Source organism: Schistocerca gregaria, unplaced genomic scaffold (genome assembly GCF_023897955.1).
Source record: "Schistocerca gregaria isolate iqSchGreg1 unplaced genomic scaffold, iqSchGreg1.2 ptg000355l, whole genome shotgun sequence".
Taxonomy (NCBI): Eukaryota; Metazoa; Arthropoda; class Insecta; order Orthoptera; family Acrididae; genus Schistocerca; species Schistocerca gregaria.
Genome location: NW_026061814.1, coordinates 605,995 through 628,613, shown reverse-complemented (window position 1 = coordinate 628,613; position 22,619 = coordinate 605,995). Strand labels below are relative to the sequence as shown.

The 22,619-nt window shown below is 47.8% G+C and overlaps 14 non-coding genes across 14 annotated transcripts; all 14 read left to right on the top strand.

Annotated features, from left to right (window-relative positions):
- Positions 1-662: 662 nt before the first annotated feature.
- On the top strand, positions 663-781 carry LOC126308011 (5S ribosomal RNA). The gene has a single exon (XR_007553945.1). It is a non-coding gene; the product is annotated as a 5S ribosomal RNA (ribosomal RNA).
- Positions 782-2,253: 1,472 nt separating this feature from the next.
- On the top strand, positions 2,254-2,372 carry LOC126307814 (5S ribosomal RNA). Its single transcript, XR_007553789.1, has one exon. It is a non-coding gene; the product is annotated as a 5S ribosomal RNA (ribosomal RNA).
- Positions 2,373-3,843: 1,471 nt separating this feature from the next.
- Positions 3,844-3,962, top strand: LOC126308010 (5S ribosomal RNA). The gene has a single exon (XR_007553944.1). It is a non-coding gene; the product is annotated as a 5S ribosomal RNA (ribosomal RNA).
- Positions 3,963-5,433: 1,471 nt separating this feature from the next.
- LOC126307894 (5S ribosomal RNA) lies at positions 5,434-5,552 on the top strand. The gene has a single exon (XR_007553861.1). It is a non-coding gene; the product is annotated as a 5S ribosomal RNA (ribosomal RNA).
- A 1,471-nt stretch (positions 5,553-7,023) lies between these two features.
- Positions 7,024-7,142, top strand: LOC126308009 (5S ribosomal RNA). The gene has a single exon (XR_007553943.1). It is a non-coding gene; the product is annotated as a 5S ribosomal RNA (ribosomal RNA).
- Positions 7,143-8,613: 1,471 nt separating this feature from the next.
- LOC126308008 (5S ribosomal RNA) lies at positions 8,614-8,732 on the top strand. Its single transcript, XR_007553942.1, has one exon. It is a non-coding gene; the product is annotated as a 5S ribosomal RNA (ribosomal RNA).
- Positions 8,733-10,203: 1,471 nt separating this feature from the next.
- Positions 10,204-10,322, top strand: LOC126307775 (5S ribosomal RNA). The gene has a single exon (XR_007553753.1). It is a non-coding gene; the product is annotated as a 5S ribosomal RNA (ribosomal RNA).
- A 1,471-nt stretch (positions 10,323-11,793) lies between these two features.
- LOC126307829 (5S ribosomal RNA) lies at positions 11,794-11,912 on the top strand. Its single transcript, XR_007553802.1, has one exon. It is a non-coding gene; the product is annotated as a 5S ribosomal RNA (ribosomal RNA).
- A 1,471-nt stretch (positions 11,913-13,383) lies between these two features.
- LOC126307893 (5S ribosomal RNA) lies at positions 13,384-13,502 on the top strand. Its single transcript, XR_007553860.1, has one exon. It is a non-coding gene; the product is annotated as a 5S ribosomal RNA (ribosomal RNA).
- Positions 13,503-14,973: 1,471 nt separating this feature from the next.
- Positions 14,974-15,092, top strand: LOC126307827 (5S ribosomal RNA). The gene has a single exon (XR_007553801.1). It is a non-coding gene; the product is annotated as a 5S ribosomal RNA (ribosomal RNA).
- A 1,471-nt stretch (positions 15,093-16,563) lies between these two features.
- Positions 16,564-16,682, top strand: LOC126308007 (5S ribosomal RNA). The gene has a single exon (XR_007553941.1). It is a non-coding gene; the product is annotated as a 5S ribosomal RNA (ribosomal RNA).
- Positions 16,683-18,153: 1,471 nt separating this feature from the next.
- LOC126308006 (5S ribosomal RNA) lies at positions 18,154-18,272 on the top strand. Its single transcript, XR_007553940.1, has one exon. It is a non-coding gene; the product is annotated as a 5S ribosomal RNA (ribosomal RNA).
- Positions 18,273-19,743: 1,471 nt separating this feature from the next.
- On the top strand, positions 19,744-19,862 carry LOC126308003 (5S ribosomal RNA). Its single transcript, XR_007553938.1, has one exon. It is a non-coding gene; the product is annotated as a 5S ribosomal RNA (ribosomal RNA).
- Positions 19,863-21,333: 1,471 nt separating this feature from the next.
- On the top strand, positions 21,334-21,452 carry LOC126307826 (5S ribosomal RNA). Its single transcript, XR_007553800.1, has one exon. It is a non-coding gene; the product is annotated as a 5S ribosomal RNA (ribosomal RNA).
- The last annotated feature ends 1,167 nt before the right edge of the window (positions 21,453-22,619 follow it).

Genomic DNA, 22,619 nt, shown 5'->3' with positions numbered 1-22,619 from the left:
TCTCGTACTTGTGCTGTCATATGGACCGCGACCCGAGCGGCAGCGAGCGGCAGTCGAGCAAAGTCGGGACAAGTCGGGACGGAAGGGGACAGCCGAGAATGAACCGTGCAAATTACGCAAATATCTGGAAGCGCGACGAGTGTCAGGCAGGTGAGAACGCTTCCCTCTGTCTTCATTTCTTGCTATCTTGTCACTACCCCTGCCAGCCCTTTTTTCATGCTACCTTTCTCATGTGACAAAGATGCTTCCATACTGATTTTAAACTATCGTAAGATACGATATTAAGGAACTCAGTTTGAAAAGAGTGCGCCAAGGAAGACTTCCAAAGAGTCTCTGGAAATAACAAAACTATGAAGTGACAGAAATGTTGTGAAATACGTCAGGGCATATTGTTTTGTAGCAGTGCACAACGGCAAATTTGTAAACAAAAATTTACCTTCCATCGCTACAAGAGATGGATACTTTGTCGAACAAACGAATGACAGGCGGTGCAACGAGCAGCTGTGTTGTGCGTCTGACCCACGTGGCGGCGCGCCGCACTGCGCGTCGCCTTCGAGGTGGAAGGACGTGCTTTGCGTCAAATGTGCCACCGAAAACGGCGATTGCGTGTGTTGGGAGGAGAGGCGAAGCCTTCTTCTGCCGTGCGGCTACTGTATAAGGACGCCAACGGCCATACCATGTTGAATACACCGGTTCTCGTCCGATCACCGAAGTTAAGCAACATCGGGCCCGGTTAGTACTTGGATGGGTGACCGCCTGGGAACACCGGGTGCTGTTGGCTCCCTCTCTTCTTTTAAATTTTATGTCACTACACCTGCCAGCCCTCTTTTCATGAAAAACTCTCAGGTGCGACAAAGATGCTTCCACAAGCATTTTAAACTACTGTATTAAACGTAAGATGCGAAATTACAGTAATGAACTCAGTTTGAACAAGAATGCGCGGAGGAAGAGTGCTAGGATCTCGTTGAAAAATAACGAAACACTGCGAATCGACAGATGTGCTCTTGAAACGCGTCAGAGAGTACTGTTTTGTAGGAGCGCTAAATTCCAAAAACTAACTACATTAAAGAAAGACCTGTTCCCGTCCGACAACCGAAGAAAAGCAACAACGTCAGTATTCGGATCGGCGACCGCCTGGGAACTCTGGCTGTCTTCATTTCTTGCTTTCTTGTCACTACTCCTGCCAGCCCTTTTTTCATGCTACCTTTCTCATGTGACAAAGATGCTTCCATACTGATTTTAAACTATCGTAAGATACGATATTAAGGAACTCAGTTTGAAAAGAGTGCGCCAAGTAAGACTTCCAAAGAGTCTCTGGAATAATAAAAACAGTATGAAGTGACAGAAATGTTGTGAAAAACGTCAGGGCATATTGTTTTGTAGCAGTGCACAAGGGCAAATTTGTAAACAAAAATTTACCTTTCGTCGCTACAAGAGATGTATACTTTGCCGAAAAGCCTGTGTCTTGTGTGCATGTTTTCGCACCTTTCCACGGCACAGCGCAGCACAGAGCGGCACTGGTAGCTCCGAACGCCCGCACACGGCGCCTCGGACTCGCCGGTTCGGGCCGCGCCCATCTCGCAGATGCTTCTCGTACTTGTGCTGTCATATGGACCGCGACCCGAGCGGCAGCGAGCGGCAGTCGAGCAAAGTCGGGACAAGTCGGGACGGAAGGGGACAGCCGAGAATGAACCGTGCAAATTACGCAAATATCTGGAAGCGCGACGAGTGTCAGGCAGGTGAGAACGCTTCCCTCTGTCTTCATTTCTTGCTATCTTGTCACTACCCCTGCCAGCCCTTTTTTCATGCTACCTTTCTCATGTGACAAAGATGCTTCCATACTGATTTTAAACTATCGTAAGATACGATATTAAGGAACTCAGTTTGAAAAGAGTGCGCCAAGGAAGACTTCCAAAGAGTCTCTGGAAATAACAAAACAGTATGAAGTGACAGAAATGTTGTGAAATACGTCAGGGCATATTGTTTTGTAGCAGTGCACAACGGCAAATTTGTAAACAAAAATTTACCTTCCATCGCTACAAGAGATGGATACTTTGTCGAACAAACGAATGACAGGCGGTGCAACGAGCAGCTGTGTTGTGCGTCTGACCCACGTGGCGGCGCGCCGCACTGCGCGTCGCCTTCGAGGTGGAAGGACGTGCTTTGCGTCAAATGTGCCACCGAAAACGGCGATTGCGTGTGTTGGGAGGAGAGGCGAAGCCTTCTTCTGCCGTGCGGCTACTGTATAAGGACGCCAACGGCCATACCATGTTGAATACACCGGTTCTCGTCCGATCACCGAAGTTAAGCAACATCGGCCCCGGTTAGTACTTGGATGGGTGACCGCCTGGGAACACCGGGTGCTGTTGGCTCCCTCTCTTCTTTTAAATTTTATGTCACTACACCTGCCAGCCCTCTTTTCATGAAAAACTCTCAGGTGCGACAAAGATGCTTCCACAAGCATTTTAAACTACTGTATTAAACGTAAGATGCGAAATTACAGTAATGAACTCAGTTTGAACAAGAATGCGCGGAGGAAGAGTGCTAGGATCTCGTTGAAAATAACGAAACACTGCGAATCGACAGATGTGCTCTTGAAACGCGTCAGAGAGTACTGTTTTGTAGGAGCGCTAAATTCCAAAAACTAACTACATTAAAGAAAGACCTGTTCCCGTCCGACCACCGAAGAAAAGCAACAACGTCAGTATTCGGATCGGCGACCGCCTGGGAACTCTGGCTGTCTTCATTTCTTGCTTTCTTGTCACTACTCCTGCCAGCCCTTTTTTCATGCTACCTTTCTCATGTGACAAAGATGCTTCCATACTGATTTTAAACTATCGTAAGATACGATATTAAGGAACTCAGTTTGAAAAGAGTGCGCCAAGTAAGACTTCCAAAGAGTCTCTGGAATAATAAAAACAGTATGAAGTGACAGAAATGTTGTGAAAAACGTCAGGGCATATTGTTTTGTAGCAGTGCACAAGGGCAAATTTGTAAACAAAAATTTACCTTTCGTCGCTACAAGAGATGTATACTTTGCCGAAAAGCCTGTGTCTTGTGTGCATGTTTTCGCACCTTTCCACGGCACAGCGCAGCACAGAGCGGCACTGGTAGCTCCGAACGCCCGCACACGGCGCCTCGGACTCGCCGGTTCGGGCCGCGCCCATCTCGCAGATGCTTCTCGTACTTGTGCTGTCATATGGACCGCGACCCGAGCGGCAGCGAGCGGCAGTCGAGCAAAGTCGGGACAAGTCGGGACGGAAGGGGACAGCCGAGAATGAACCGTGCAAATTACGCAAATATCTGGAAGCGCGACGAGTGTCAGGCAGGTGAGAACGCTTCCCTCTGTCTTCATTTCTTGCTATCTTGTCACTACCCCTGCCAGCCCTTTTTTCATGCTACCTTTCTCATGTGACAAAGATGCTTCCATACTGATTTTAAACTATCGTAAGATACGATATTAAGGAACTCAGTTTGAAAAGAGTGCGCCAAGGAAGACTTCCAAAGAGTCTCTGGAAATAACAAAACAGTATGAAGTGACAGAAATGTTGTGAAATACGTCAGGGCATATTGTTTTGTAGCAGTGCACAACGGCAAATTTGTAAACAAAAATTTACCTTCCATCGCTACAAGAGATGGATACTTTGTCGAACAAACGAATGACAGGCGGTGCAACGAGCAGCTGTGTTGTGCGTCTGACCCACGTGGCGGCGCGCCGCACTGCGCGTCGCCTTCGAGGTGGAAGGACGTGCTTTGCGTCAAATGTGCCACCGAAAACGGCGATTGCGTGTGTTGGGAGGAGAGGCGAAGCCTTCTTCTGCCGTGCGGCTACTGTATAAGGACGCCAACGGCCATACCATGTTGAATACACCGGTTCTCGTCCGATCACCGAAGTTAAGCAACATCGGGCCCGGTTAGTACTTGGATGGGTGACCGCCTGGGAACACCGGGTGCTGTTGGCTCCCTCTCTTCTTTTAAATTTTATGTCACTACACCTGCCAGCCCTCTTTTCATGAAAAACTCTCAGGTGCGACAAAGATGCTTCCACAAGCATTTTAAACTACTGTATTAAACGTAAGATGCGAAATTACAGTAATGAACTCAGTTTGAACAAGAATGCGCGGAGGAAGAGTGCTAGGATCTCGTTGAAAATAACGAAACACTGCGAATCGACAGATGTGCTCTTGAAACGCGTCAGAGAGTACTGTTTTGTAGGAGCGCTAAATTCCAAAAACTAACTACATTAAAGAAAGACCTGTTCCCGTCCGACCACCGAAGAAAAGCAACAACGTCAGTATTCGGATCGGCGACCGCCTGGGAACTCTGGCTGTCTTCATTTCTTGCTTTCTTGTCACTACTCCTGCCAGCCCTTTTTTCATGCTACCTTTCTCATGTGACAAAGATGCTTCCATACTGATTTTAAACTATCGTAAGATACGATATTAAGGAACTCAGTTTGAAAAGAGTGCGCCAAGTAAGACTTCCAAAGAGTCTCTGGAATAATAAAAACAGTATGAAGTGACAGAAATGTTGTGAAAAACGTCAGGGCATATTGTTTTGTAGCAGTGCACAAGGGCAAATTTGTAAACAAAAATTTACCTTTCGTCGCTACAAGAGATGTATACTTTGCCGAAAAGCCTGTGTCTTGTGTGCATGTTTTCGCACCTTTCCACGGCACAGCGCAGCACAGAGCGGCACTGGTAGCTCCGAACGCCCGCACACGGCGCCTCGGACTCGCCGGTTCGGGCCGCGCCCATCTCGCAGATGCTTCTCGTACTTGTGCTGTCATATGGACCGCGACCCGAGCGGCAGCGAGCGGCAGTCGAGCAAAGTCGGGACAAGTCGGGACGGAAGGGGACAGCCGAGAATGAACCGTGCAAATTACGCAAATATCTGGAAGCGCGACGAGTGTCAGGCAGGTGAGAACGCTTCCCTCTGTCTTCATTTCTTGCTATCTTGTCACTACCCCTGCCAGCCCTTTTTTCATGCTACCTTTCTCATGTGACAAAGATGCTTCCATACTGATTTTAAACTATCGTAAGATACGATATTAAGGAACTCAGTTTGAAAAGAGTGCGCCAAGGAAGACTTCCAAAGAGTCTCTGGAAATAACAAAACAGTATGAAGTGACAGAAATGTTGTGAAATACGTCAGGGCATATTGTTTTGTAGCAGTGCACAACGGCAAATTTGTAAACAAAAATTTACCTTCCATCGCTACAAGAGATGGATACTTTGTCGAACAAACGAATGACAGGCGGTGCAACGAGCAGCTGTGTTGTGCGTCTGACCCACGTGGCGGCGCGCCGCACTGCGCGTCGCCTTCGAGGTGGAAGGACGTGCTTTGCGTCAAATGTGCCACCGAAAACGGCGATTGCGTGTGTTGGGAGGAGAGGCGAAGCCTTCTTCTGCCGTGCGGCTACTGTATAAGGACGCCAGCGGCCATACCATGTTGAATACACCGGTTGTCGTCCGATCACCGAAGTTAAGCAGCATCGGGCCCGGTTAGTACTTGGATGGGTGACCGCCTGGGAACACCGGGTGCTGTTGGCTCCCTCTCTTCTTTTAAATTTTATGTCACTACACCTGCCAGCCCTCTTTTCATGAAAAACTCTCAGGTGCGACAAAGATGCTTCCACAAGCATTTTAAACTACTGTATTAAACGTAAGATGCGAAATTACAGTAATGAACTCAGTTTGAACAAGAATGCGCGGAGGAAGAGTGCTAGGATCTCGTTGAAAATAACGAAACACTGCGAATCGACAGATGTGCTCTTGAAACGCGTCAGAGAGTACTGTTTTGTAGGAGCGCTAAATTCCAAAAACTAACTACATTAAAGAAAGACCTGTTCCCGTCCGACCACCGAAGAAAAGCAACAACGTCAGTATTCGGATCGGCGACCGCCTGGGAACTCTGGCTGTCTTCATTTCTTGCTTTCTTGGCACTACTCCTGCCAGCCCTTTTTTCATGCTACCTTTCTCATGTGACAAAGATGCTTCCATACTGATTTTAAACTATCGTAAGATACGATATTAAGGAACTCAGTTTGAAAAGAGTGCGCCAAGTAAGACTTCCAAAGAGTCTCTGGAATAATAAAAACAGTATGAAGTGACAGAAATGTTGTGAAAAACGTCAGGGCATATTGTTTTGTAGCAGTGCACAAGGGCAAATTTGTAAACAAAAATTTACCTTTCGTCGCTACAAGAGATGTATACTTTGCCGAAAAGCCTGTGTCTTGTGTGCATGTTTTCGCACCTTTCCACGGCACAGCGCAGCACAGAGCGGCACTGGTAGCTCCGAACGCCCGCACACGGCGACTCGGACTCGCCGGTTCGGGCCGCGCCCATCTCGCAGATGCTTCTCGTACTTGTGCTGTCATATGGACCGCGACCCGAGCGGCAGCGAGCGGCAGTCGAGCAAAGTCGGGACAAGTCGGGACGGAAGGGGACAGCCGAGAATGAACCGTGCAAATTACGCAAATATCTGGAAGCGCGACGAGTGTCAGGCAGGTGAGAACGCTTCCCTCTGTCTTCATTTCTTGCTATCTTGTCACTACCCCTGCCAGCCCTTTTTTCATGCTACCTTTCTCATGTGACAAAGATGCTTCCATACTGATTTTAAACTATCGTAAGATACGATATTAAGGAACTCAGTTTGAAAAGAGTGCGCCAAGGAAGACTTCCAAAGAGTCTCTGGAAATAACAAAACAGTATGAAGTGACAGAAATGTTGTGAAATACGTCAGGGCATATTGTTTTGTAGCAGTGCACAACGGCAAATTTGTAAACAAAAATTTACCTTCCATCGCTACAAGAGATGGATACTTTGTCGAACAAACGAATGACAGGCGGTGCAACGAGCAGCTGTGTTGTGCGTCTGACCCACGTGGCGGCGCGCCGCACTGCGCGTCGCCTTCGAGGTGGAAGGACGTGCTTTGCGTCAAATGTGCCACCGAAAACGGCGATTGCGTGTGTTGGGAGGAGAGGCGAAGCGTTCTTCTGCCGTGCGGCTACTGTATAAGGACGCCAACGGCCATACCATGTTGAATACACCGGTTCTCGTCCGATCACCGAAGTTAAGCAACATCGGGCCCGGTTAGTACTTGGATGGGTGACCGCCTGGGAACACCGGGTGCTGTTGGCTCCCTCTCTTCTTTTAAATTTTATGTCACTGCACCTGCCAGCCCTCTTTTCATGAAAAACTCTCAGGTGCGACAAAGATGCTTCCACAAGCATTTTAAACTACTGTATTAAACGTAAGATGCGAAATTACAGTAATGAACTCAGTTTGAACAAGAATGCGCGGAGGAAGAGTGCTAGGATCTCGTTGAAAATAACGAAACACTGCGAATCGACAGATGTGCTCTTGAAACGCGTCAGAGAGTACTGTTTTGTAGGAGCGCTAAATTCCAAAAACTAACTACATTAAAGAAAGACCTGTTCCCGTCCAACCACCGAAGAAAAGCAACAACGTCAGTATTCGGATCGGCGACCGCCTGGGAACTCTGGCTGTCTTCATTTCTTGCTTTCTTGTCACTACTCCTGCCAGCCCTTTTTTCATGCTACCTTTCTCATGTGACAAAGATGCTTCCATACTGATTTTAAACTATCGTAAGACACGATATTAAGGAACTCAGTTTGAAAAGAGTGCGCCAAGTAAGACTTCCAAAGAGTCTCTGGAATAATAAAAACAGTATGAAGTGACAGAAATGTTGTGAAAAACGTCAGGGCATATTGTTTTGTAGCAGTGCACAAGGGCAACTTTGTAAACAAAAATTTACCTTTCGTCGCTACAAGAGATGTATACTTTGCCGAAAAGCCTGTGTCTTGTGTGCATGTTTTCGCACCTTTCCACGGCACAGCGCAGCACAGAGCGGCACTGGTAGCTCCGAACGCCCGCACACGGCGCCTCGGACTCGCCGGTTCGGGCCGCGCCCATCTCGCAGATGCTTCTCGTACTTGTGCTGTCATATGGACCGCGACCCGAGCGGCAGCGAGCGGCAGTCGAGCAAAGTCGGGACAAGTCGGGACGGAAGGGGACAGCCGAGAATGAACCGTGCAAATTACGCAAATATCTGGAAGCGCGACGAGTGTCAGGCAGGTGAGAACGCTTCCCTCTGTCTTCATTTCTTGCTATCTTGTCACTACCCCTGCCAGCCCTTTTTTCATGCTACCTTTCTCATGTGACAAAGATGCTTCCATACTGATTTTAAACTATCGTAAGATACGATATTAAGGAACTCAGTTTGAAAAGAGTGCGCCAAGGAAGACTTCCAAAGAGTCTCTGGAAATAACAAAACAGTATGAAGTGACAGAAATGTTGTGAAATACGTCAGGGCATATTGTTTTGTAGCAGTGCACAACGGCAAATTTGTAAACAAAAATTTACCTTCCATCGCTACAAGAGATGGATACTTTGTCGAACAAACGAATGACAGGCGGTGCAACGAGCAGCTGTGTTGTGCGTCTGACCCACGTGGCGGCGCGCCGCACTGCGCGTCGCCTTCGAGGTGGAAGGACGTGCTTTGCGTCAAATGTGCCACCGAAAACGGCGATTGCGTGTGTTGGGAGGAGAGGCGAAGCGTTCTTCTGCCGTGCGGCTACTGTATAAGGACGCCAACGGCCATACCATGTTGAATACACCGGTTCTCGTCCGATCACCGAAGTTAAGCAACATCGGGCCCGGTTAGTACTTGGATGGGTGACCGCCTGGGAACACCGGGTGCTGTTGGCTCCCTCTCTTCTTTTAAATTTTATGTCACTGCACCTGCCAGCCCTCTTTTCATGAAAAACTCTCAGGTGCGACAAAGATGCTTCCACAAGCATTTTAAACTACTGTATTAAACGTAAGATGCGAAATTACAGTAATGAACTCAGTTTGAACAAGAATGCGCGGAGGAAGAGTGCTAGGATCTCGTTGAAAATAACGAAACACTGCGAATCGACAGATGTGCTCTTGAAACGCGTCAGAGAGTACTGTTTTGTAGGAGCGCTAAATTCCAAAAACTAACTACATTAAAGAAAGACCTGTTCCCGTCCAACCACCGAAGAAAAGCAACAACGTCAGTATTCGGATCGGCGACCGCCTGGGAACTCTGGCTGTCTTCATTTCTTGCTTTCTTGTCACTACTCCTGCCAGCCCTTTTTTCATGCTACCTTTCTCATGTGACAAAGATGCTTCCATACTGATTTTAAACTATCGTAAGACACGATATTAAGGAACTCAGTTTGAAAAGAGTGCGCCAAGTAAGACTTCCAAAGAGTCTCTGGAATAATAAAAACAGTATGAAGTGACAGAAATGTTGTGAAAAACGTCAGGGCATATTGTTTTGTAGCAGTGCACAAGGGCAAATTTGTAAACAAAAATTTACCTTTCGTCGCTACAAGAGATGTATACTTTGCCGAAAAGCCTGTGTCTTGTGTGCATGTTTTCGCACCTTTCCACGGCACAGCGCAGCACAGAGCGGCACTGGTAGCTCCGAACGCCCGCACACGGCGCCTCGGACTCGCCGGTTCGGGCCGCGCCCATCTCGCAGATGCTTCTCGTACTTGTGCTGTCATATGGACCGCGACCCGAGCGGCAGCGAGCGGCAGTCGAGCAAAGTCGGGACAAGTCGGGACGGAAGGGGACAGCCGAGAATGAACCGTGCAAATTACGCAAATATCTGGAAGCGCGACGAGTGTCAGGCAGGTGAGAACGCTTCCCTCTGTCTTCATTTCTTGCTATCTTGTCACTACCCCTGCCAGCCCTTTTTTCATGCTACCTTTCTCATGTGACAAAGATGCTTCCATACTGATTTTAAACTATCGTAAGATACGATATTAAGGAACTCAGTTTGAAAAGAGTGCGCCAAGGAAGACTTCCAAAGAGTCTCTGGAAATAACAAAACAGTATGAAGTGACAGAAATGTTGTGAAATACGTCAGGGCATATTGTTTTGTAGCAGTGCACAACGGCAAATTTGTAAACAAAAATTTACCTTCCATCGCTACAAGAGATGGATACTTTGTCGAACAAACGAATGACAGGCGGTGCAACGAGCAGCTGTGATGTGCGTCTGACCCACGTGGCGGCGCGCCGCACTGCGCGTCGCCTTCGAGGTGGAAGGACGTGCTTTGCGTCAAATGTGCCACCGAAAACGGCGATTGCGTGTGTTGGGAGGAGAGGCGAAGCCTTCTTCTGCCGTGCGGCTACTGTATAAGGACGCCAGCGGCCATACCATGTTGAATACACCGGTTCTCGTCCGATCACCGAAGTTAAGCAGCATCGGGCCCGGTTAGTACTTGGATGGGTGACCGCCTGGGAACACCGGGTGCTGTTGGCTCCCTCTCTTCTTTTAAATTTTATGTCACTACACCTGCCAGCCCTCTTTTCATGAAAAACTCTCAGGTGCGACAAAGATGCTTCCACAAGCATTTTAAACTACTGTATTAAACGTAAGATGCGAAATTACAGTAATGAACTCAGTTTGAACAAGAATGCGCGGAGGAAGAGTGCTAGGATCTCGTTGAAAATAACGAAACACTGCGAATCGACAGATGTGCTCTTGAAACGCGTCAGAGAGTACTGTTTTGTAGGAGCGCTAAATTCCAAAAACTAACTACATTAAAGAAAGACCTGTTCCCGTCCGACCACCGAAGAAAAGCAACAACGTCAGTATTCGGATCGGCGACCGCCTGGGAACTCTGGCTGTCTTCATTTCTTGCTTTCTTGGCACTACTCCTGCCAGCCCTTTTTTCATGCTACCTTTCTCATGTGACAAAGATGCTTCCATACTGATTTTAAACTATCGTAAGATACGATATTAAGGAACTCAGTTTGAAAAGAGTGCGCCAAGTAAGACTTCCAAAGAGTCTCTGGAATAATAAAAACAGTATGAAGTGACAGAAATGTTGTGAAAAACGTCAGGGCATATTGTTTTGTAGCAGTGCACAAGGGCAAATTTGTAAACAAAAATTTACCTTTCGTCGCTACAAGAGATGTATACTTTGCCGAAAAGCCTGTGTCTTGTGTGCATGTTTTCGCACCTTTCCACGGCACAGCGCAGCACAGAGCGGCACTGGTAGCTCCGAACGCCCGCACACGGCGCCTCGGACTCGCCGGTTCGGGCCGCGCCCATCTCGCAGATGCTTCTCGTACTTGTGCTGTCATATGGACCGCGACCCGAGCGGCAGCGAGCGGCAGTCGAGCAAAGTCGGGACAAGTCGGGACGGAAGGGGACAGCCGAGAATGAACCGTGCAAATTACGCAAATATCTGGAAGCGCGACGAGTGTCAGGCAGGTGAGAACGCTTCCCTCTGTCTTCATTTCTTGCTATCTTGTCACTACCCCTGCCAGCCCTTTTTTCATGCTACCTTTCTCATGTGACAAAGATGCTTCCATACTGATTTTAAACTATCGTAAGATACGATATTAAGGAACTCAGTTTGAAAAGAGTGCGCCAAGGAAGACTTCCAAAGAGTCTCTGGAAATAACAAAACAGTATGAAGTGACAGAAATGTTGTGAAATACGTCAGGGCATATTGTTTTGTAGCAGTGCACAACGGCAAATTTGTAAACAAAAATTTACCTTCCATCGCTACAAGAGATGGATACTTTGTCGAACAAACGAATGACAGGCGGTGCAACGAGCAGCTGTGTTGTGCGTCTGACCCACGTGGCGGCGCGCCGCACTGCGCGTCGCCTTCGAGGTGGAAGGACGTGCTTTGCGTCAAATGTGCCACCGAAAACGGCGATTGCGTGTGTTGGGAGGAGAGGCGAAGCCTTCTTCTGCCGTGCGGCTACTGTATAAGGACGCCAACGGCCATACCATGTTGAATACACCGGTTCTCGTCCGATCCCCGAAGTTAAGCAACATCGGGCCCGGTTAGTACTTGGATGGGTGACCGCCTGGGAACACCGGGTGCTGTTGGCTCCCTCTCTTCTTTTAAATTTTATGTCACTGCACCTGCCAGCCCTCTTTTCATGAAAAACTCTCAGGTGCGACAAAGATGCTTCCACAAGCATTTTAAACTACTGTATTAAACGTAAGATGCGAAATTACAGTAATGAACTCAGTTTGAACAAGAATGCGCGGAGGAAGAGTGCTAGGATCTCGTTGAAAATAACGAAACACTGCGAATCGACAGATGTGCTCTTGAAACGCGTCAGAGAGTACTGTTTTGTAGGAGCGCTAAATTCCAAAAACTAACTACATTAAAGAAAGACCTGTTCCCGTCCAACCACCGAAGAAAAGCAACAACGTCAGTATTCGGATCGGCGACCGCCTGGGAACTCTGGCTGTCTTCATTTCTTGCTTTCTTGTCACTACTCCTGCCAGCCCTTTTTTCATGCTACCTTTCTCATGTGACAAAGATGCTTCCATACTGATTTTAAACTATCGTAAGACACGATATTAAGGAACTCAGTTTGAAAAGAGTGCGCCAAGTAAGACTTCCAAAGAGTCTCTGGAATAATAAAAACAGTATGAAGTGACAGAAATGTTGTGAAAAACGTCAGGGCATATTGTTTTGTAGCAGTGCACAAAGGCAAATTTGTAAACAAAAATTTACCTTTCGTCGCTACAAGAGATGTATACTTTGCCGAAAAGCCTGTGTCTTGTGTGCATGTTTTCGCACCTTTCCACGGCACAGCGCAGCACAGAGCGGCACTGGTAGCTCCGAACGCCCGCACACGTCGCCTCGGACTCGCCGGTTCGGGCCGCGCCCATCTCGCAGATGCTTCTCGTACTTGTGCTGTCATATGGACCGCGACCCGAGCGGCAGCGAGCGGCAGTCGAGCAAAGTCGGGACAAGTCGGGACGGAAGGGGACAGCCGAGAATGAACCGTGCAAATTACGCAAATATCTGGAAGCGCGACGAGTGTCAGGCAGGTGAGAACGCTTCCCTCTGTCTTCATTTCTTGCTATCTTGTCACTACCCCTGCCAGCCCTTTTTTCATGCTACCTTTCTCATGTGACAAAGATGCTTCCATACTGATTTTAAACTATCGTAAGATACGATATTAAGGAACTCAGTTTGAAAAGAGTGCGCCAAGGAAGACTTCCAAAGAGTCTCTGGAAATAACAAAACAGTATGAAGTGACAGAAATGTTGTGAAATACGTCAGGGCATATTGTTTTGTAGCAGTGCACAACGGCAAATTTGTAAACAAAAATTTACCTTCCATCGCTACAAGAGATGGATACTTTGTCGAACAAACGAATGACAGGCGGTGCAACGAGCAGCTGTGTTGTGCGTCTGACCCACGTGGCGGCGCGCCGCACTGCGCGTCGCCTTCGAGGTGGAAGGACGTGCTTTGCGTCAAATGTGCCACCGAAAACGGCGATTGCGTGTGTTGGGAGGAGAGGCGAAGCCTTCTTCTGCCGTGCGGCTACTGTATAAGGACGCCAACGGCCATACCATGTTGAATACACCGGTTCTCGTCCGATCCCCGAATTTAAGCAACATCGGGCCCGGTTAGTACTTGGATGGGTGACCGCCTGGGAACACCGGGTGCTGTTGGCTCCCTCTCTTCTTTTAAATTTTATGTCACTACACCTGCCAGCCCTCTTTTCATGAAAAACTCTCAGGTGCGACAAAGATGCTTCCACAAGCATTTTAAACTACTGTATTAAACGTAAGATGCGAAATTACAGTAATGAACTCAGTTTGAACAAGAATGCGCGGAGGAAGAGTGCTAGGATCTCGTTGAAAATAACGAAACACTGCGAATCGACAGATGTGCTCTTGAAACGCGTCAGAGAGTACTGTTTTGTAGGAGCGCTAAATTCCAAAAACTAACTACATTAAAGAAAGACCTGTTCCCGTCCGACCACCGAAGAAAAGCAACAACGTCAGTATTCGGATCGGCGACCGCCTGGGAACTCTGGCTGTCTTCATTTCTTGCTTTCTTGTCACTACTCCTGCCAGCCCTTTTTTCATGCTACCTTTCTCATGTGACAAAGATGCTTCCATACTGATTTTAAACTATCGTAAGATACGATATTAAGGAACTCAGTTTGAAAAGAGTGCGCCAAGTAAGACTTCCAAAGAGTCTCTGGAATAATAAAAACAGTATGAAGTGACAGAAATGTTGTGAAAAACGTCAGGGCATATTGTTTTGTAGCAGTGCACAAGGGCAAATTTGTAAACAAAAATTTACCTTTCGTCGCTACAAGAGATGTATACTTTGCCGAAAAGCCTGTGTCTTGTGTGCATGTTTTCGCACCTTTCCACGGCACAGCGCAGCACAGAGCGGCACTGGTAGCTCCGAACGCCCGCACACGGCGCCTCGGACTCGCCGGTTCGGGCCGCGCCCATCTCGCAGATGCTTCTCGTACTTGTGCTGTCATATGGACCGCGACCCGAGCGGCAGCGAGCGGCAGTCGAGCAAAGTCGGGACAAGTCGGGACGGAAGGGGACAGCCGAGAATGAACCGTGCAAATTACGCAAATATCTGGAAGCGCGACGAGTGTCAGGCAGGTGAGAACGCTTCCCTCTGTCTTCATTTCTTGCTATCTTGTCACTACCCCTGCCAGCCCTTTTTTCATGCTACCTTTCTCATGTGACAAAGATGCTTCCATACTGATTTTAAACTATCGTAAGATACGATATTAAGGAACTCAGTTTGAAAAGAGTGCGCCAAGGAAGACTTCCAAAGAGTCTCTGGAAATAACAAAACAGTATGAAGTGACAGAAATGTTGTGAAATACGTCAGGGCATATTGTTTTGTAGCAGTGCACAACGGCAAATTTGTAAACAAAAATTTACCTTCCATCGCTACAAGAGATGGATACTTTGTCGAACAAACGAATGACAGGCGGTGCAACGAGCAGCTGTGTTGTGCGTCTGACCCACGTGGCGGCGCGCCGCACTGCGCGTCGCCTTCGAGGTGGAAGGACGTGCTTTGCGTCAAATGTGCCACCGAAAACGGCGATTGCGTGTGTTGGGAGGAGAGGCGAAGCCTTCTTCTGCCGTGCGGCTACTGTATAAGGACGCCAACGGCCATACCATGTTGAATACACCGGTTCTCGTCCGATCCCCGAAGTTAAGCAACATCGGGCCCGGTTAGTACTTGGATGGGTGACCGCCTGGGAACACCGGGTGCTGTTGGCTCCCTCTCTTCTTTTAAATTTTATGTCACTACACCTGCCAGCCCTCTTTTCATGAAAAACTCTCAGGTGCGACAAAGATGCTTCCACAAGCATTTTAAACTACTGTATTAAACGTAAGATGCGAAATTACAGTAATGAACTCAGTTTGAACAAGAATGCGCGGAGGAAGAGTGCTAGGATCTCGTTGAAAATAACGAAACACTGCGAATCGACAGATGTGCTCTTGAAACGCGTCAGAGAGTACTGTTTTGTAGGAGCGCTAAATTCCAAAAACTAACTACATTAAAGAAAGACCTGTTCCCGTCCGACCACCGAAGAAAAGCAACAACGTCAGTATTCGGATCGGCGACCGCCTGGGAACTCTGGCTGTCTTCATTTCTTGCTTTCTTGTCACTACTCCTGCCAGCCCTTTTTTCATGCTACCTTTCTCATGTGACAAAGATGCTTCCATACTGATTTTAAACTATCGTAAGATACGATATTAAGGAACTCAGTTTGAAAAGAGTGCGCCAAGTAAGACTTCCAAAGAGTCTCTGGAATAATAAAAACAGTATGAAGTGACAGAAATGTTGTGAAAAACGTCAGGGCATATTGTTTTGTAGCAGTGCACAAGGGCAAATTTGTAAACAAAAATTTACCTTTCGTCGCTACAAGAGATGTATACTTTGCCGAAAAGCCTGTGTCTTGTGTGCATGTTTTCGCACCTTTCCACGGCACAGCGCAGCACAGAGCGGCACTGGTAGCTCCGAACGCCCGCACACGGCGCCTCGGACTCGCCGGTTCGGGCCGCGCCCATCTCGCAGATGCTTCTCGTACTTGTGCTGTCATATGGACCGCGACCCGAGCGGCAGCGAGCGGCAGTCGAGCAAAGTCGGGACAAGTCGGGACGGAAGGGGACAGCCGAGAATGAACCGTGCAAATTACGCAAATATCTGGAAGCGCGACGAGTGTCAGGCAGGTGAGAACGCTTCCCTCTGTCTTCATTTCTTGCTATCTTGTCACTACCCCTGCCAGCCCTTTTTTCATGCTACCTTTCTCATGTGACAAAGATGCTTCCATACTGATTTTAAACTATCGTAAGATACGATATTAAGGAACTCAGTTTGAAAAGAGTGCGCCAAGGAAGACTTCCAAAGAGTCTCTGGAAATAACAAAACAGTATGAAGTGACAGAAATGTTGTGAAATACGTCAGGGCATATTGTTTTGTAGCAGTGCACAACGGCAAATTTGTAAACAAAAATTTACCTTCCATCGCTACAAGAGATGGATACTTTGTCGAACAAACGAATGACAGGCGGTGCAACGAGCAGCTGTGTTGTGCGTCTGACCCACGTGGCGGCGCGCCGCACTGCGCGTCGCCTTCGAGGTGGAAGGACGTGCTTTGCGTCAAATGTGCCACCGAAAACGGCGATTGCGTGTGTTGGGAGGAGAGGCGAAGCCTTCTTCTGCCGTGCGGCTACTGTATAAGGACGCCAACGGCCATACCATGTTGAATACACCGGTTCTCGTCCGATCACCGAAGTTAAGCAACATCGGGCCCGGTTAGTACTTGGATGGGTGACCGCCTGGGAACACCGGGTGCTGTTGGCTCCCTCTCTTCTTTTAAATTTTATGTCACTACACCTGCCAGCCCTCTTTTCATGAAAAACTCTCAGGTGCGACAAAGATGCTTCCACAAGCATTTTAAACTACTGTATTAAACGTAAGATGCGAAATTACAGTAATGAACTCAGTTTGAACAAGAATGCGCGGAGGAAGAGTGCTAGGATCTCGTTGAAAATAACGAAACACTGCGAATCGACAGATGTGCTCTTGAAACGCGTCAGAGAGTACTGTTTTGTAGGAGCGCTAAATTCCAAAAACTAACTACATTAAAGAAAGACCTGTTCCCGTCCGACCACCGAAGAAAAGCAACAACGTCAGTATTCGGATCGGCGACCGCCTGGGAACTCTGGCTGTCTTCATTTCTTGCTTTCTTGTCACTACTCCTGCCAGCCCTTTTTTCATGCTACCTTTCTCATGTGACAAAGATGCTTCCATACTGATTTTAAACTATCGTAAGATACGATATTAAGGAACTCAGTTTGAAAAGAGTGCGCCAAGTAAGACTTCCAAAGAGTCTCTGGAATAATAAAAACAGTATGAAGTGACAGAAATGTTGTGAAAAACGTCAGGGCATATTGTTTTGTAGCAGTGCACAAGGGCAAATTTGTAAACAAAAATTTACCTTTCGTCGCTACAAGAGATGTGTACTTTGCCGAAAAGCCTGTGTCTTGTGTGCATGTTTTCGCACCTTTCCACGGCACAGCGCAGCACAGAGCGGCACTGGTAGCTCCGAACGCCCGCACACGGCGCCTCGGACTCGCCGGTTCGGGCCGCGCCCATCTCGCAGATGCTTCTCGTACTTGTGCTGTCATATGGACCGCGACCCGAGCGGCAGCGAGCGGCAGTCGAGCAAAGTCGGGACAAGTCGGGACGGAAGGGGACAGCCGAGAATGAACCGTGCAAATTACGCAAATATCTGGAAGCGCGACGAGTGTCAGGCAGGTGAGAACGCTTCCCTCTGTCTTCATTTCTTGCTATCTTGTCACTACCCCTGCCAGCCCTTTTTTCATGCTACCTTTCTCATGTGACAAAGATGCTTCCATACTGATTTTAAACTATCGTAAGATACGATATTAAGGAACTCAGTTTGAAAAGAGTGCGCCAAGGAAGACTTCCAAAGAGTCTCTGGAAATAACAAAACAGTATGAAGTGACAGAAATGTTGTGAAATACGTCAGGGCATATTGTTTTGTAGCAGTGCACAACGGCAAATTTGTAAACAAAAATTTACCTTCCATCGCTACAAGAGATGGATACTTTGTCGAACAAACGAATGACAGGCGGTGCAACGAGCAGCTGTGTTGTGCGTCTGACCCACGTGGCGGCGCGCCGCACTGCGCGTCGCCTTCGAGGTGGAAGGACGTGCTTTGCGTCAAATGTGCCACCGAAAACGGCGATTGCGTGTGTTGGGAGGAGAGGCGAAGCCTTCTTCTGCCGTGCGGCTACTGTATAAGGACGCCAACGGCCATACCATGTTGAATACACCGGTTCTCGTCCGATCACCGAAGTTAAGCAACATCGGGCCCGGTTAGTACTTGGATGGGTGACCGCCTGGGAACACCGGGTGCTGTTGGCTCCCTCTCTTCTTTTAAATTTTATGTCACTACACCTGCCAGCCCTCTTTTCATGAAAAACTCTCAGGTGCGACAAAGATGCTTCCACAAGCATTTTAAACTACTGTATTAAACGTAAGATGCGAAATTACAGTAATGAACTCAGTTTGAACAAGAATGCGCGGAGGAAGAGTGCTAGGATCTCGTTGAAAATAACGAAACACTGCGAATCGACAGATGTGCTCTTGAAACGCGTCAGAGAGTACTGTTTTGTAGGAGCGCTAAATTCCAAAAACTAACTACATTAAAGAAAGACCTGTTCCCGTCCGACCACCGAAGAAAAGCAACAACGTCAGTATTCGGATCGGCGACCGCCTGGGAACTCTGGCTGTCTTCATTTCTTGCTTTCTTGTCACTACTCCTGCCAGCCCTTTTTTCATGCTACCTTTCTCATGTGACAAAGATGCTTCCATACTGATTTTAAACTATCGTAAGATACGATATTAAGGAACTCAGTTTGAAAAGAGTGCGCCAAGTAAGACTTCCAAAGAGTCTCTGGAATAATAAAAACAGTATGAAGTGACAGAAATGTTGTGAAAAACGTCAGGGCATATTGTTTTGTAGCAGTGCACAAGGGCAAATTTGTAAACAAAAATTTACCTTTCGTCGCTACAAGAGATGTATACTTTGCCGAAAAGCCTGTGTCTTGTGTGCATGTTTTCGCACCTTTCCACGGCACAGCGCAGCACAGAGCGGCACTGGTAGCTCCGAACGCCCGCACACGGCGCCTCGGACTCGCCGGTTCGGGCCGCGCCCATCTCGCAGATGCTTCTCGTACTTGTGCTGTCATATGGACCGCGACCCGAGCGGCAGCGAGCGGCAGTCGAGCAGAGTCGGGACAAGTCGGGACGGAAGGGGACAGCCGAGAATGAACCGTGCAAATTACGCAAATATCTGGAAGCGCGACGAGTGTCAGGCAGGTGAGAACGCTTCCCTCTGTCTTCATTTCTTGCTATCTTGTCACTACCCCTGCCAGCCCTTTTTTCATGCTACCTTTCTCATGTGACAAAGATGCTTCCATACTGATTTTAAACTATCGTAAGATACGATATTAAGGAACTCAGTTTGAAAAGAGTGCGCCAAGGAAGACTTCCAAAGAGTCTCTGGAAATAACAAAACAGTATGAAGTGACAGAAATGTTGTGAAATACGTCAGGGCATATTGTTTTGTAGCAGTGCACAACGGCAAATTTGTAAACAAAAATTTACCTTCCATCGCTACAAGAGATGGATACTTTGTCGAACAAACGAATGACAGGCGGTGCAACGAGCAGCTGTGTTGTGCGTCTGACCCACGTGGCGGCGCGCCGCACTGCGCGTCGCCTTCGAGGTGGAAGGACGTGCTTTGCGTCAAATGTGCCACCGAAAACGGCGATTGCGTGTGTTGGGAGGAGAGGCGAAGCCTTCTTCTGCCGTGCGGCTACTGTATAAGGACGCCAACGGCCATACCATGTTGAATACACCGGTTCTCGTCCGATCACCGAAGTTAAGCAACATCGGGCCCGGTTAGTACTTGGATGGGTGACCGCCTGGGAACACCGGGTGCTGTTGGCTCCCTCTCTTCTTTTAAATTTTATGTCACTACACCTGCCAGCCCTCTTTTCATGAAAAACTCTCAGGTGCGACAAAGATGCTTCCACAAGCATTTTAAACTACTGTATTAAACGTAAGATGCGAAATTACAGTAATGAACTCAGTTTGAACAAGAATGCGCGGAGGAAGAGTGCTAGGATCTCGTTGAAAATAACGAAACACTGCGAATCGACAGATGTGCTCTTGAAACGCGTCAGAGAGTACTGTTTTGTAGGAGCGCTAAATTCCAAAAACTAACTACATTAAAGAAAGACCTGTTCCCGTCCGACCACCGAAGAAAAGCAACAACGTCAGTATTCGGATCGGCGACCGCCTGGGAACTCTGGCTGTCTTCATTTCTTGCTTTCTTGTCACTACTCCTGCCAGCCCTTTTTTCATGCTACCTTTCTCATGTGACAAAGATGCTTCCATACTGATTTTAAACTATCGTAAGATACGATATTAAGGAACTCAGTTTGAAAAGAGTGCGCCAAGTAAGACTTCCAAAGAGTCTCTGGAATAATAAAAACAGTATGAAGTGACAGAAATGTTGTGAAAAACGTCAGGGCATATTGTTTTGTAGCAGTGCACAAGGGCAAATTTGTAAACAAAAATTTACCTTTCGTCGCTACAAGAGATGTGTACTTTGCCGAAAAGCCTGTGTCTTGTGTGCATGTTTTCGCACCTTTCCACGGCACAGCGCAGCACAGAGCGGCACTGGTAGCTCCGAACGCCCGCACACGGCGCCTCGGACTCGCCGGTTCGGGCCGCGCCCATCTCGCAGATGCTTCTCGTACTTGTGCTGTCATATGGACCGCGACCCGAGCGGCAGCGAGCGGCAGTCGAGCAAAGTCGGGACAAGTCGGGACGGAAGGGGACAGCCGAGAATGAACCGTGCAAATTACGCAAATATCTGGAAGCGCGACGAGTGTCAGGCAGGTGAGAACGCTTCCCTCTGTCTTCATTTCTTGCTATCTTGTCACTACCCCTGCCAGCCCTTTTTTCATGCTAACTTTCTCATGTGACAAAGATGCTTCCATACTGATTTTAAACTATCGTAAGATACGATATTAAGGAACTCAGTTTGAAAAGAGTGCGCCAAGGAAGACTTCCAAAGAGTCTATGGAAATAACAAAACAGTATGAAGTGACAGAAATGTTGTGAAATACGTCAGGGCATATTGTTTTGTAGCAGTGCACAACGGCAAATTTGTAAACAAAAATTTACCTTCCATCGCTACAAGAGATGGATACTTTGTCGAACAAACGAATGACAGGCGGTGCAACGAGCAGCTGTGTTGTGCGTCTGACCCACGTGGCGGCGCGCCGCACTGCGCGTCGCCTTCGAGGTGGAAGGACGTGCTTTGCGTCAAATGTGCCACCGAAAACGGCGATTGCGTGTGTTGGGAGGAGAGGCGAAGCCTTCTTCTGCCGTGCGGCTACTGTATAAGGACGCCAACGGCCATACCATGTTGAATACACCGGTTCTCGTCCGATCCCCGAAGTTAAGCAACATCGGGCCCGGTTAGTACTTGGATGGGTGACCGCCTGGGAACACCGGGTGCTGTTGGCTCCCTCTCTTCTTTTAAATTTTATGTCACTACACCTGCCAGCCCTCTTTTCATGAAAAACTCTCAGGTGCGACAAAGATGCTTCCACAAGCATTTTAAACTACTGTATTAAACGTAAGATGCGAAATTACAGTAATGAACTCAGTTTGAACAAGAATGCGCGGAGGAAGAGTGCTAGGATCTCGTTGAAAATAACGAAACACTGCGAATCGACAGATGTGCTCTTGAAACGCGTCAGAGAGTACTGTTTTGTAGGAGCGCTAAATTCCAAAAACTAACTACATTAAAGAAAGACCTGTTCCCGTCCGACCACCGAAGAAAAGCAACAACGTCAGTATTCGGATCGGCGACCGCCTGGGAACTCTGGCTGTCTTCATTTCTTGCTTTCTTGTCACTACTCCTGCCAGCCCTTTTTTCATGCTACCTTTCTCATGTGACAAAGATGCTTCCATACTGATTTTAAACTATCGTAAGATACGATATTAAGGAACTCAGTTTGAAAAGAGTGCGCCAAGTAAGACTTCCAAAGAGTCTCTGGAATAATAAAAACAGTATGAAGTGACAGAAATGTTGTGAAAAACGTCAGGGCATATTGTTTTGTAGCAGTGCACAAGGGCAAATTTGTAAACAAAAATTTACCTTTCGTCGCTACAAGAGATGTGTACTTTGCCGAAAAGCCTGTGTCTTGTGTGCATGTTTTCGCACCTTTCCACGGCACAGCGCAGCACAGAGCGGCACTGGTAGCTCCGAACGCCCGCACACGGCGCCTCGGACTCGCCGGTTCGGGCCGCGCCCATCTCGCAGATGCTTCTCGTACTTGTGCTGTCATATGGACCGCGACCCGAGCGGCAGCGAGCAAAGTCGGGACAAGTCGGGACGGAAGGGGACAGCCGAGAATGAACCGTGCAAATTACGCAAATATCTGGAAGCGCGACGAGTGTCAGGCAGGTGAGAACGCTTCCCTCTGTCTTCATTTCTTGCTATCTTGTCACTACCCCTGCCAGCCCTTTTTTCATGCTACCTTTCTCATGTGACAAAGATGCTTCCATACTGATTTTAAACTATCGTAAGATACGATATTAAGGAACTCAGTTTGAAAAGAGTGCGCCAAGGAAGACTTCCAAAGAGTCTCTGGAAATAACAAAACAGTATGAAGTGACAGAAATGTT